The following is a 13,606-nucleotide window of genomic DNA, read 5'->3' as shown; positions in this document are numbered from 1 at the left end:
CAATATAACATGTGAAAGGCCACCAGAAGGATATTTCCAAACTGTGATGGAGGACTGGGGGTGGCTGAGCACACACCTACCATGCACTAGGTCTGGATTAGAGCCCAAGCACCAATAAGTAAAACAGCAATGCCTCCAGTGGAAGCAGGAGACCGTGGAAGATGCCCCTACAGTGGAAGAAGCAGTAGACAGGAGAGTCTCATCTGTGTTTAACTTGTCTTCTTAGGCTTGGGGTTCACTGCTGGAGTCAAACAAAGTTTTTCAATGGATCCTGACTCTAGAAGGTCTCCTTCAGCTCTTGTCAGATTCTCATCACAACCTGCTTCTGAGTCAGGCTGTCCTAAGGAACCTCATTGCTTTCATTCACTCAAATACACTCTTCTTAGGGTAATTAAAAAAAACCAAACTTATGTGTTCATGATATTCTGCTTACTGAAAATTTTCTTGGAGAATAAAATGTGAATTCCTTCACACGGCAGCTAAGGCCCTTGCTGTCTGACTCCTTTCAACTCCTGAGCATGCACCACCTAGGCCATAGACTACTTCAGCCATCTGAAAACACAAACGGGACTGGGCAGTGGTGGCAGATGCCTTTAATCCGGGTACTCAGAGGTGGGGGTGGAGGTGGGGGCAAGGCCAGAAAAAAACAAAAACAAAACAAACAAACAAAAACAAGAAGGAGGAGGAGGAGGAGAAGGAAGAAGAAACACATATGGATCCCAAAGACATCCAGCCATTTTAATTCTTGTTTGTGATCTTTTTGCTCTAGTTCACAGCCCAAGAGATTTAAAGGTGACCCTCTCTGTGTACTGAGGACACTCATATGACTTCATCATGTTTACTTGCTTTCAACTCCTTTTCTACCTTCAAGTCCCTTAAGTATCCTGAGCCTAGAGAGGTATCCTATCCAAAGCAAGTGTAAGTAAATGTTAAATGAAAGTCAAACCAATAATTTAGTAACTCATGACAATCCAGAAATAAAAAAGAAGCAGCAATTTTCTGATTCACATAACAAGTAATAAAAGCAAGTTATATCCTCCTTAAGCCTCATTGGCTTGGTGGGCTAAGTTCTTCATTACATGAGAACAGATGTAGATTCAGCATGCATTCCAAGGGGCTACTATTGCAAGATGGAATTGATCATTAATTAACAACACTGGATTTTATGGCTCTAGCTTCAGGGAGTTGAGCCTTATGCTCATGTAACCTGCTGCCAAATAAGAGTAGATGGAAAATGAAGACAGGGAGGGCCAGGGTGACATCAGAGAAACAGAGACAAGTCTCACTACAAGAGGAGCTCTTTCTTGCCTTAGGGCTTCACAGGCTCCATCTGGGAGCCATAGACAGCAAAGATGTCCACTTGCAAGAGCAGTCATGGGTATAATGATGGCCCAGGCCATCATATAGTATGTAGAAACATGGAGCACATCACAAGCTCACGACTGGAATCAGGAAAATCCAACCCACACAATTCAGAGTGGACAAAGTTCCTCTGAGAGGACACACTGACAAATGACGCTGACACATGCAAGGAAATAAACAAGGCAGAGTCATGGGGAGGTTTCAAGCCAAGAAAAAGGAAATTAAAAATAAACAGGCAAAATGGAAATAGACCAGATTAGTGGGGAAGGAAATTCCATTGTTGTTACTGGAGATAGTACTGTAAACAACAAATAATAAATCAAAACAAAGTGAGGAAACTGCTTAAGATGGCTTTGGCTGCACTCTCCACACGCCCTGGAGATGTAACTGGATAATCTCCACAAATCACAAAATCTCAGAACAAACACTGTACATCTGTAAGCACACTGCAACCCAGCGACCCCACAGCACGCCTCTGCTGCCTGCCCACAGCTGCTCTCTCTTTACCGTGTGGGTGAAAGTTGGCCCATTTTCAGTGCTGGGACTGAACTCAACTGTGAACTGACTTCCCATAGACTGCTCCTTGCCCTGTCTGGGGGAAAAGATGCATTTCTGCACTGGCAACAGTCCCAAAGCACCCAGCGGCTGAGGAGGGTCACAGAGAGGCAGCCAGCTCTTACAAGTCTCTGCAAGCTTTGGAGATTCTCCACCTGCCATCCCACCCCTGACTCTGGAGTTCTCTTCCACCCATCCTCATTTTCTACTCATTAAGAAAAAAAAAATGACACTAGGTACCAGCCACTGCATGTTTTCCCCTTTGAGTTCTCATCCACACAATAACCTTACAAAGTGGTTGCTACCATTTTGCCATGGTGAAATGTGAGATTCAGAGGGACTAAGTAACTGTATTACACTACTATGAGTTCATGCCCCCACACAACCCCACCTCCAATGGAAGGCACTGCCCCCATCCCCTCTCCTACTCTCTCATCACTTCTGAAAGCCCCTCTCTCCATCCCCTCTCATCCCTAGTGGAGTACCCTTCTTCCGGTGCCCCTTCATGCTCACCAGGGCTGACGTCAGGTTCTCTCTGACACAACAGCACCCCCTAGAGAGAGGCTCACACTTGAGTAGTACATAGGTAAGAGCAGGCTAGATGGAGAGGGAAATTCTACTGTCTGAAGTTTTGATCGAGGTAGGCTTCACAAGTGTGTGACAGACAGTCTCTGCTTAGTCACATGGGGCCCCTTGATCTGAGGAATCCCATATGTTTTGCTGAGTCTTGACTGCCCCACCCCCAAATTATACAGCCACTGACTTGCATATTCCTTTTCCAGTATAAAGTATTTTATACTTCTTATTTTCAAACTTAAGGTTTTCTTTCAATAATTAATGAGTTAAAAGTCGAATATTGGTTCTCCTAAAAGCCAGCTAGAAGTTTACATGGTAGCCAATTTTTTCAAACTGAAAACAGGAGATATTGTGGCCCTCCTCCCATGTGTCACACCTTAGAGGGATGCGCTGCCCTCTTTCTTAAAACATAGGGTCAAAGGTTACAAAGCACCCTCCATATAGATACCACAGACATGGTCCACTCAATAGCACCACATACATGATGGGATCATTGTAAAGCTCAATAGAAATCTTCTTTTCTGGTTATGAATGAGTACAAAATATCATAAACCTGGTAAAATCTGAAAAGCTGTTTTCCTAAAATAGCCCGTACCCCAAACAATCATGTTATGAAACTCCTGGATGGTCAGAGCAGTCATAAATTGGAACTAGGCTGGGGGGGGGGTGGTTAAGAATGTTTTTTAAAAGGCCAATGTGTAATCAGAGAACATAGAAAGATTTTTTTCTCTTAGACATTAAAAAAATAAAATGTCTTGAGAAAAATTTCCTGCTGTCTCTGCTGCAGGAAGCAGGGGAGTAAAATTAAAACAGGAAAGATGAGTGTAATGGAGTGGAAGAAAGATGCTCCCAGATGACACAGACAAAGGATCCCCCCCCGCCCCCGGCCCCTCCCCCGCGTCACAAGTTACATATGGGCTTCCAAGGTCACCTTGACTTCAAGTCCTGCAATTCTGACACCTCCACTGCAGCCTCTCAGTTTGGGTTTTTAAATTAGGGTTTTCTAAAGATGAGTCTAATCAAAATGTGTCAACTGAAGAAACTAATAGCAGTTTAAAACTGGTAAGACGACTAACTTTAAAATATGATTGTTGCTAGAGAGAAAGACGCATTTCCTTGTAAAGGGGTATTTCTTATATTTGAACTTTGTACTTTTAGTATCTGCATATTTTTATATGTGTTGTGCGCGAGTCTGTGGCGTGTGGACATGTGTGCATGTGCACCTGTGTGCACACATGCATGTAGAGCCCAGAGAATGACGTTGTGCATCTCCCTCTACTGTGTTCCGTGTTACTTACTGAGGTAGAGCCGTGGTTCTCATCCTTCCTAATTCAGAGATCCTTTAATATAGCTCCTCATGTTGTGATGACCCCCAACCACGAAAGTATTCATTGCTACATCAGAACTGTAATTTTGCTACTACTATGAATCATAATGTAAATATCTGATATGCAAGGTATCTGATACTCGGCCCCTCCCCAAGGGGTCATGACACACAGGTTGAGAATTACTGAGGTAGAGACTCTTACCTCTACCCACAGTTCACTGATTGAGATAGTCTAGCTAGCCAGATTGCCAGGGCTTCCTGTCTCCACCATGGCCACCCAACATGTCCATGGGTACTGGAGACCAAATCTAGCCCACAGGCTCACTCAGCAAGCCCTTCACCCTCTGAACCTTCCCTCAAGTCCCTCTATAGTCTTTCAAAAATATTCCTAACACTATGCTAATAAATACACCATCCATACATAAAATCTTTTTTTAGATTTTTAAAATTTAAATTAGAAACTATCTTATTTTACATATCAATCCCAGTTCCCTCTCCCATGTCCCCCACCAAGACCCCCCCCAATCCCATCCTCCCTCTGCTCCCCAGGGAGGGCGAAGCCTTCCATGGGGGATCATCAAGGTTCCCTCCCCCTGTGTGTCTAGGCTGAGAGAGTATACCTCTATGGAGAATGGGCTCCCAAAGTCCATTCGCCATACATAAAATTTTAATCATCTATTGTTTCTTTTCCTTCAAAAATAATTATTAACCAGAGATCACATTTTCTATAATAAAGGTCTGGAGTTAAAGGCATCATCCCCAGATGACTGTTAAGCACAGAAGTCAATGAGAAGGAGTTCATCTTAAGAGACATAAATATCGAGTAGCAACCCAAAGACACACAAAAAATTGCTATTATTAGTATCCTTGTCATTTGATAAAAATTATCTGTGACTACCATAGAAAGATAACCTTCTTGAAATATAGCTTTAAGGTAAGTTCTAGGGCCTGACTGCACTCATAAATCTCTATCTGTATTATTAACTCCATGCTAAACTTTGACAAATCAGTCCACGTTTATTGAATTTGACTTTCTTCCTGGGGTGATAACCAGGGCATGAAACATCCTTTGTCAATTATCTCCTTTTTTCTCCTCCCTCTTTTCTTTCAATGTTTTTGGAAGGGAAAGGGAGTGTTCCACATCCAGAGCCTTCTGGGATACTCTGGTGGTTCTCATCTCCCTCTGTCAGAGTCGGGCTTCGTTTCTGCCTCTTGTGGATTCCATAACATGTATTAATAATATACGAGTTTTTCTTTGTGTCTCATATATACATAAGTTCTTTGCTTCTGCATGAGGAAATCTTTTTTGTTTTCAGATTCGACTACAAATCAATCTTGAAAGCGGCTGGCACATCCAGCTTGTTCCACTCTCTTCTGTGACTATTCGTCTTGTGTCATCTCCACCCTCCTACCCTTTCCTCCCCATCCTTCTTCCTGATGAGCTGGGGTCCTGTCCAGAAAGCTGGGTTTGTTTCTCTTTATCTTCTACTATCTCCAGCTCTCCCATCCATCAGGAACAGCCTCTGTTGTTGTTTTGCTGCAGCTTCGGGCGATGAAACACGAACCACAAAACTCAAAAAACCCACATGGAGTTTATTGGGAAAGGGAGCAAAGGGAGGGGTAGGTGTTGGCCAACCAGGAACAGAGATGGAAGGGGGAAGGGAAGAGAAAAGAGGTAAAGAGACACAGAGACAGAGAGAAAGAGGACAGGAGAGAAGAGGGAGACAGGAAAAGTCCCGTCTGCCCCAGTGCAACAGCAGGAAAGAGAGGAGAGCGGGAAAGAGAGAGTGGAAAGAGAAGAGCAGGAAAGAGAAGAGAGCAGAGAGAGATGAGCAGGCAAAAAGCCCGATAAGTGGGCGGAGTCTTTCTTTTAAAGGTCCTTTGCACCTGCCTGCAGACTCCATGGAACCCTGGGCTGACCAGGGAATGACTGCCTGGGTGCATTCTGCCAGGTGACAGGAGCAGGCCAGCATAATGCCTGAATCCTTATACACATCGCACAAGAGATTTATTGGGAGGGGAAAAACCAGGAGGGTGGCTGCCTCTGCTCAAGCGAGAAACAGCAGAGAATTGAACAGGATACGGGGCTTATATAGAGTTTCTTGGGGTTGAGGGTGGAGCTTTCCAGGGTGGAGATTGGTGGGATTTCATGTCCAGAAAGATTGGGCTTTTTAATCTGTAGGATGGGGGCATGGTCCACCGGTTAGGGCAGTTAGAGTACAGTCTGTGGGTACAACCTGGCAGTTAGAGGGCCTTGTAGGAGGGGCCTGGCCACTCCTGTGGCTCAAGGGGCTTATACCTCTGACTTACAAAATAATGTACTCACCTCCTCCAAAGGTGGAATCAAAACTAATATGAATCATTATTCTATATTAGTTGAAAGATTCATATTGCTACAGAATTTATATTGCTAAATATAAATAAAGATTTATACTGGGATTTGGCTCATCACTTATATATTGTTCTTACTCCCACACTGTGCATTCACGATCCAGAAGTAAAACAAGGAACATGTCATTGAAGAGCAATGTTAAAGAGCCAGTTGCATTTGACGTGACATGATGGGTATGTCAGTTAGGAGGCATGGCAGCAGCAGAGCCACACAAGATCTTCCTTTTTGAAATGTCAACTGCATTTCTGCCCTCAGTAGGGTAGTTTGCCTACATTCTGTAGACAGCTTTCAGCTTGCCTATCTCTCCACAACATACTCTGACCTCCACCGTCAGACTGCCAGCTCATCAAGAACAAGACTGGGCATCAACTTAATAGACTGCTTCAATGTCTTAAAAACAGCCAGCACCCTTTGGAGACACTTGTTTTTAATTAAAAGCACTTCACTAGAATAAAGGATTAAGCAGCTGCCATCATGGTGAATTTTGGAATAAATGTCAATCATTGGGAAACCATTTTCAAAGGAATTTTCATTACATAAAGGTCTCACTGTAGATTGAGTAAGATTGCACAACAGAGTCTATGAACTTAGAACCAACTCTAAGAGCAACTGTCTCCAGTTAAATGCATAAAAATTTTAAAGTGTAAGGATTCCTATTTGATTCAACTTAATTTTTTAAAAATGTTCATTTTAATTTTATGTGTATGGATGTTTGCCTCAATATACAGCTATGTAACACATGTGTGAAGTACCTGTGGGAACCAGAAGAGGGTGCTGAATTTCCCCTAGAACTGTAGTTACTGACAGTTATGAGCTGCCACATGGGTGATGGGGACCAACCTGGTTCTTAGCAAGAACAAAAAGTGCTCTTAACTGCAAGCCATCTCTCCAGCACTCTCAAGCTGAGAATTTCTAAAAGTGGATCACATTGGACTTCAGAATTTGTATATTTTCTCTGAGCACTGATAGTATTTGGCAGAACTTCTTGATTAAAAAAAAAGAAAAGAAAGAAAAGAAAGAAAGAAAGAAAAAGAAAGAAAGAAAGAGAAAAGAAACATTCAGACTGAACACCCGTGTGAACCACCCCAGAGAAGGGCTGCTGTGCTCAGCAATTCCTGCTGAGCTCACTGCCAACCCCAGGAAACAGTAGGGCTCCCTTCCTGGTCTCCAGTCAGTGGGCCAATCTGGCAACACATCCACAAAGACAGACATGGAGGCTGGGAGGAAGAGGACACTGAAGCACAACTGAGGCTAAGATCACAAAGAACCCTTCAGCGTTGTAGTTAAGGGGGATTCTGGGGGACAGGACGGTATGGTTATAGCCTGACATGATCTAAAGATCAGCTATTACGTGCCTGAAAGCTTAAAATGAGACAGAGCTGTCAATCACATAAGTGTCCCAGACACCAATGTTTCACAATTCTGTAACTTTAACGGGTTGAATGAAGGCAAAAGGCAAGAATCCTTAGGGTGGCAGGCACAGTTCAACAGGGCAGGCTTTTCCTGCCATGTTGAAGTGAGAGCCATCCTTCTTAGGTCTCAAAGTTCTGACAGTGGCATTAACCACATGACCACCACACAGACACTGGGCTACCTCACAAGTGTTACCTCAGCAGCAAGAGAGCCTAAGCAGAAAGCCCCCGTTTTCTTGTGTCAGCCCCGGAGCTTTGCCTCCCCCTTCCATACCTCTCCTCACAGAATATGCCACTCACATAATTGTGTCATGCAGATCTCAAAACTCTCAGCTCCAAGCTGGCAAGATGTCTCAGTGGGTAAAGAGACTTGCTGCCAAGACCAATGACCTGAATTTGAGCCCTGGAACACACATAGTGGAAGGAAAGAACTAACTTTGGCAAGGTGTCCTCGGATACACACACACACACACACACACACACCACACCACTAAATAACTACACACACATGCACAAACACACATTAAATTTTTTAAAAATGTTAAAACAAAACCTGAGTTCCCAGGAATCAAGTCTTTAAAATATTCAGAGGTGGATTTCTTTTGGGAGGGGGGTAAGTAAGAGTTCAAATGTGGGGCTGAGGAAATGCTCAGTACCTATTTTCCACAAAAGCATATGGACTTGAGTTCAGATTCTTAGCACCAACCTAAAACACCAGGTATGGCATTGGCAATAAATATCTATGATCCTGGTCTCTCTCTCTCTCTCTCTCTCTCTCTCTCTCTCTCTCTCTCTCTCTCTCTCTGTGTGTGTGTGTGTGTGTGTGTGTGTGTGTGTGTGTGTGTGTGTGCGCACACACACATATGTGCCACACTGTGGCTTTAGAATCAGAAGACAAGTTTCTTTGAGGAGTCTGTTTCCTCCTCCCCCAAGGTGTTCCAGGAACTGAGATCAGGTCATCAAGCTTGTGTGGAAGCATTTTACCTACTGAACCATCTCACCAAGGCCATAGCTTAACAGAATTGCCTTGTTTTACATTTTTAAAATTATAAACTTGCCATATATCATATTGTGATGTTTTCATCACAAAATGCTGTATCGTGATGTGAAGTGTGCTCTGCATATATTAGAAAAGAATGCAATCTCTTTAATGAGACTCTCATTTATTTGTCTTTTAGTGAACTGTACTAAGAATACTGTACTAAGATGGCTCAGTGGTTACAAACACTGACTGCTCTTCTAGAGGACCTGGTTCGGTTCCTAGCATTCACATGGCGTTTACATCTGCCTGTAACTCCAATTCCGGGAGAACTGATGCACACTCACTGTTTTGGCCTGCAGGGGCACCAGGCACACACATGATGCACAGACATTTGTACAGGCAAAACATCCACACACATAAAATAAAATAGATAAACCTTTAAAAATTAACATTGAAGTTTTTTTCTTCCTACATGCTTTTCTTTCCTCTTTCTTCAAGCTCTATGTGAATGCACTGTACTGTGTGTGGGGAATGTACCCAATGTTCTTATGCATGCTGGGTGGAGACACTTTCAAACTTTGATCTCTACAATCTATTAAAGATGAAATACATTATTTTGAAGTGAGAGACAACAACAAAAACTCTTTAAGCCTAAATGAAACAACCCCAAACTAAATTTTGTCCTCAAATTTTAAACAGATTGTCAAAATATGTTTGGAAAACCACTTTATATAGGAAGAGTCAGGAGTGTCTTCAACTCTGCCTAGGGTGGGGAGGTTTGCTGGAATACATTAAATAGATATTGAATAAGAATTTAACTTTTCTTTAAAGCTGCACACATTCCCAGCAGGACCATGCCTGGACTTCTCATCAGCCTTCAGTGCAGCACCAGCCAGCCAGCACAGTCCTCTCAAAAGCTGCATTAAATGATTGGTGTACATCTGCAGGACCTCTGGTTTAATCCTGGATTATGCTTTCACTAAGGGTAAGGGCTTGGACAGATGTTGCCCTGGTCTAATTGGCCCATTTTATCTGCCCATTTTCCACAGACATACAGTATTTGATAACCAAACTGTGAAATGCCTCACTTTCTATACCAGCAAATGAGAAGTGAGTGGAATGTGGGGTTTTTGTTTCACCGTGCACATGAAATGCATTCCAGCGTCTGTCTGAAGGGAAGGACTGTTGCGTTCCTCGGCACTATTTCATTTCATAGGTTGCAGTTTCTTTTCTCTTTCTGTTGCTGGTCCCTCCTTAATCCTTCCGGGATTGTGACGGTTCATCTCCACCGTCAGCTCGACTGGGTTTTCACTTGCCAAGGAGACATACCTCGAGGCATGTCTGTGATGGTTAAACAGAGGAGAGCCGACCCAATCTGAATATGGGATGGCATCATCTGACAGGCTGCAGCTTCAGACGGAATAAAAGGGGATCAAAGAGGAAGCCAGCTCATCACTCACATTCATCTCTGCGTCCTGACTATAGATGTGATGTAACCAGCCACCTCAAGCTCCCACCACTATGCCTTCCCTGTCATGATGGATTGCATTCCCTCAAACCATGAGCCAAGCAAACCATTCTTAGCCTTGTTTTACCTCAGTAATACAAAGACCTTTTCACTCCTCTTCAGTTTTCTTCAGTTTGCTCTTTCTAGTAAACCAAAGTAAAACCAAAAGAAAATATTCTGGATTCTAAGTTTTTAACAGCAACTTTGTGAATACAAGATTAAGCTTCCCGGCTGGACGGTCCATAGATGAATCTAGCTTCCTGCTTCAGGAGGGGAAACATTCAGGGCCATGCTGAAACTACATCTAACAGCCTGCTGCCTGTGGGAGGGAAGAGGAGCCTCGCCATTTTCCTCAGCTACTGACCAGCTCTCATTCACCTCAGGTGTATATAGGACAGGGAAAAGCCAAAAGTAAGTAAGAGTGGTGAGGTCTCTTAAACACGACCGGGAAGCAGTCCACATGCTTATGAGGAGGAGAAATCACGCTTCCATATAGCAGGGGAGGTGCTGGGAGTTTCTACACAGACCACTGCAATAAGCAGTGATTCCTTCTTACAGCGAAACCGAAGCTTGGAGAACTTGAGTGATCTGTCCAAGGTCACACAGCAGAGTCCAAATTTGAAAATAGATCTGACTCAGAACAATTCTATTCTTACACCACCTTTCTGTGACCTTCATCCACCACAGAACTGTGGTCATGTTAATTTGGGGCTTTGCAAAGGAAACAATCAGCAAAGTGAAGAGTCAGCCAAGTGGGGAACGAAAAGTTTTGCCAACTGTACATCAGACAGGGGATTAATATCCAGGATATATAAAGAACGGGAACAGTTCAACACCGAAAGAACAAACCATTAGTCAGAAACTGGGCTACTGAACCAAGACGGTTCTCAGGAAGAAGAAATACGTGGGAAAGTATGGAACAGCCTCTGTCACCAGGGAAAGGAAAATAAAACTGTTTTGAGTGTCCATCTTACTCTGTCAGAATGGCTAACAGCCAGAAAACCACAACAAATGTTGGGAACGATGAAGTGAAAGGAGGGTCTTACACATCAATACTCAGATGGGCGCCCAGACAGCCACTGCAGAAACCAATATGGAGAAACTAAAGGTAAACCACGATGTAATCCAACTGTGCCACCTCTGAGAACATATTCGCAGAATCCTAAGTCAACACACCACGAAGATACTTGCACACCCATAGAGATTGCTACGCTAGTCACAATTGCCAGGAACAGAATCAGCCTCAATGGCCATCAAAGGATGGGTGGCTGAAGAAAGTGTGGTGCATACACACAAGGAATTTTATTTAGTCATAAAGAGAAGAAAATGAAATCATGACTTTTTCAGGAAAAGAGAGCAGGAGATTGTTATGTTAGTCAAGACTAACTCATAAGGACAAATACTGTGTTTTTTCTCATTTCTGGGATGCAGATTTCAAAGGTAGGTGTGACGTGAAAGTTTAAAGGGGAATGTGAGTTGGGGTGGAGGAAGAAAGCTTAAGGGATGGGATGGGGGCAATGCACTTGAAATCTGCAACTTGAACAAAAGGGAAGACTATTAACAAAGAACCACTAAGGTGAGGTCAGTCAGGGAGAGAGACAGAGGAAAAACCAACTATGATAATGTATGTGTATGGATACAGTTAATGGAACTTGGTGCCTGGCAAACTAAAAGAAAAGTTAAAAGAAAAAACAAGGCTTTGGAACTGTGATAAAGTAGCAGAGGCAAGGCAGGGATGGCTGTAGGAACTGTGCTCTTGCTTATCTGCCACGCTGTCAGCCACGCTGACAGTGAGCTGCTTTCAGATTCTCCAGGGGTCAGCTCCTCCCCATCTCTGGCTCCCATGAGCCTCCCTGACCCCACCCTTAGACAGCAACATAAACAGGTCACAGAGTCAGAAAACAGAAGGGGAAACTTGGCAGCCAGCCCTTTCACTCCTTGCTCACATATGTAAATTTTTATTACAGAATGACATGATCTGCAAATCAATCCCGTGAAGCCTTTTTCAAGCCTCGTGTGGCACCTATTACAGTACCCAGTGACTTCTCCTTTCCCTACACTTCTGGAGGGGGATGGATTCTCCAGGCCTTGGCCCCAGCTGTGCTGGCCACTGATTCTGGATACCAGAGAGATGGGCATTGCTAGCCTCCCAGGGACTGGAGGCCCATTCACACACCAGCTAAACTTAAGCAGATGTCAGCAAGCCACTCCCACTCCCTCCCTTCCTTCCTCGCTGCAGTCTGGACTAAAAGAAAGTGTAGAGTTTCATGTTATGTTTTCTTCTGTTCTATGCCCTTAAAAGGAATCCCAGGCTCATGATCGTGTGTGTATATAGTACCACAGATAGCACGAGGTATAATGGAATCTGGTCCAATCAGTTCTCAGTTCTTATCCAGGACATAAATGCATTGATTAAGTCCACCTGGCTATCTGTCAGGAGGCTGCCCCAGGGATGGCTGAAGTCTCCCCATTTCCTTGCCACAGACCTCCAGAGTTGTTTAGACCCTAACCCAGTTCCTACTGGACCAATTAGTCAAAATTCTGTTCTGTACTCTCTGAATTAAAATCTGGCAGCAGTAGCCCTCCAAGTAGAACAGACTGTCACAGCTGGCTTCACACAACCACAAAGAAATTGTAATCGAAAGGCAGAGCCCTGGATAAACTGCAGTAGTACATTAGCAGTGACATTTATGTTAAATATGGAGTCCTGTGTTTTGCTCTGAGCTGTCAGAGTAATGGAGCACACTCATATTATCTTAGGGAGAAGAGGTCATGGACTCCTTTGTGCTGGTCAGACTGTGTAAGCATCTCTCTCCTGATTTGCCTCCATTGGGACTCCCAGCAGAGAGGCCCTAACTGTTACTCTTGACCAGAGATTTTGAGTGGGGAGGGTGCTTCATGCCACAGCCAAAGTTTGTGCCAAGAAAGCTAAAACTTGCTTGTTCGGATAGCAATGATCTTCTAGAGCAACGCACCATGGATACTAAGAGAGATTCACAAATACACCCATTCTTACCATAAACTCACAAATACACCCATTCTTACCATAAACTCAGGAAAAAAAAGTTTTTAGGAAAATAAAGAATAAAGAGCTTTCCCTGAGCTGAAGGCACCCTAGCAGTTGACCTGACCCGGTGGATCTGAAGTGGTTGGCACCTCTTGATATTCAAAACTATGTCCTGGGGTTTGTGGGGGAAATTACAATTTTGATTCATGTATGTATCTCATTTCATCTGATATTTTTTACTTTGTGTATATCTTATATGAATATTAGACTACTGTTGCCTGTATATAACTAACATATAGATAGTTAAATGTATTGGACAATACTCAAAAAATGTATATTAAGAATAAGTACTCTAACACTTTCAAAGTCACTGCCATCTCTTGCAAAGCATTCACTGTCTTAACTCATGAAAGAAACTTCTCCCTCATGTCCTGTTTCTATGAACCACCGTACCGTCCCCCCAGGTACCCAAGCTGGACTTTTCAG

At 43.5% G+C, this 13,606-nt stretch overlaps 1 protein-coding gene across 2 annotated transcripts in view; it reads right to left on the bottom strand.

Moving 5' to 3' along the window:
- Positions 1-13,606, bottom strand: part of Rgl1 (ral guanine nucleotide dissociation stimulator like 1) — a 253,143-nt gene that overhangs the window by 151,741 nt on the left and 87,796 nt on the right. The gene's annotated exons all lie outside the window — the stretch shown is intronic.

Source organism: Cricetulus griseus, chromosome 5, assembly GCF_003668045.3.
Source record: "Cricetulus griseus strain 17A/GY chromosome 5, alternate assembly CriGri-PICRH-1.0, whole genome shotgun sequence".
NCBI classification, from domain to species: domain Eukaryota; kingdom Metazoa; phylum Chordata; class Mammalia; order Rodentia; family Cricetidae; genus Cricetulus; species Cricetulus griseus.
Note: the sequence above shows the minus strand (reverse complement) of the source record. Positions and strands in the feature narration are given on the sequence as shown.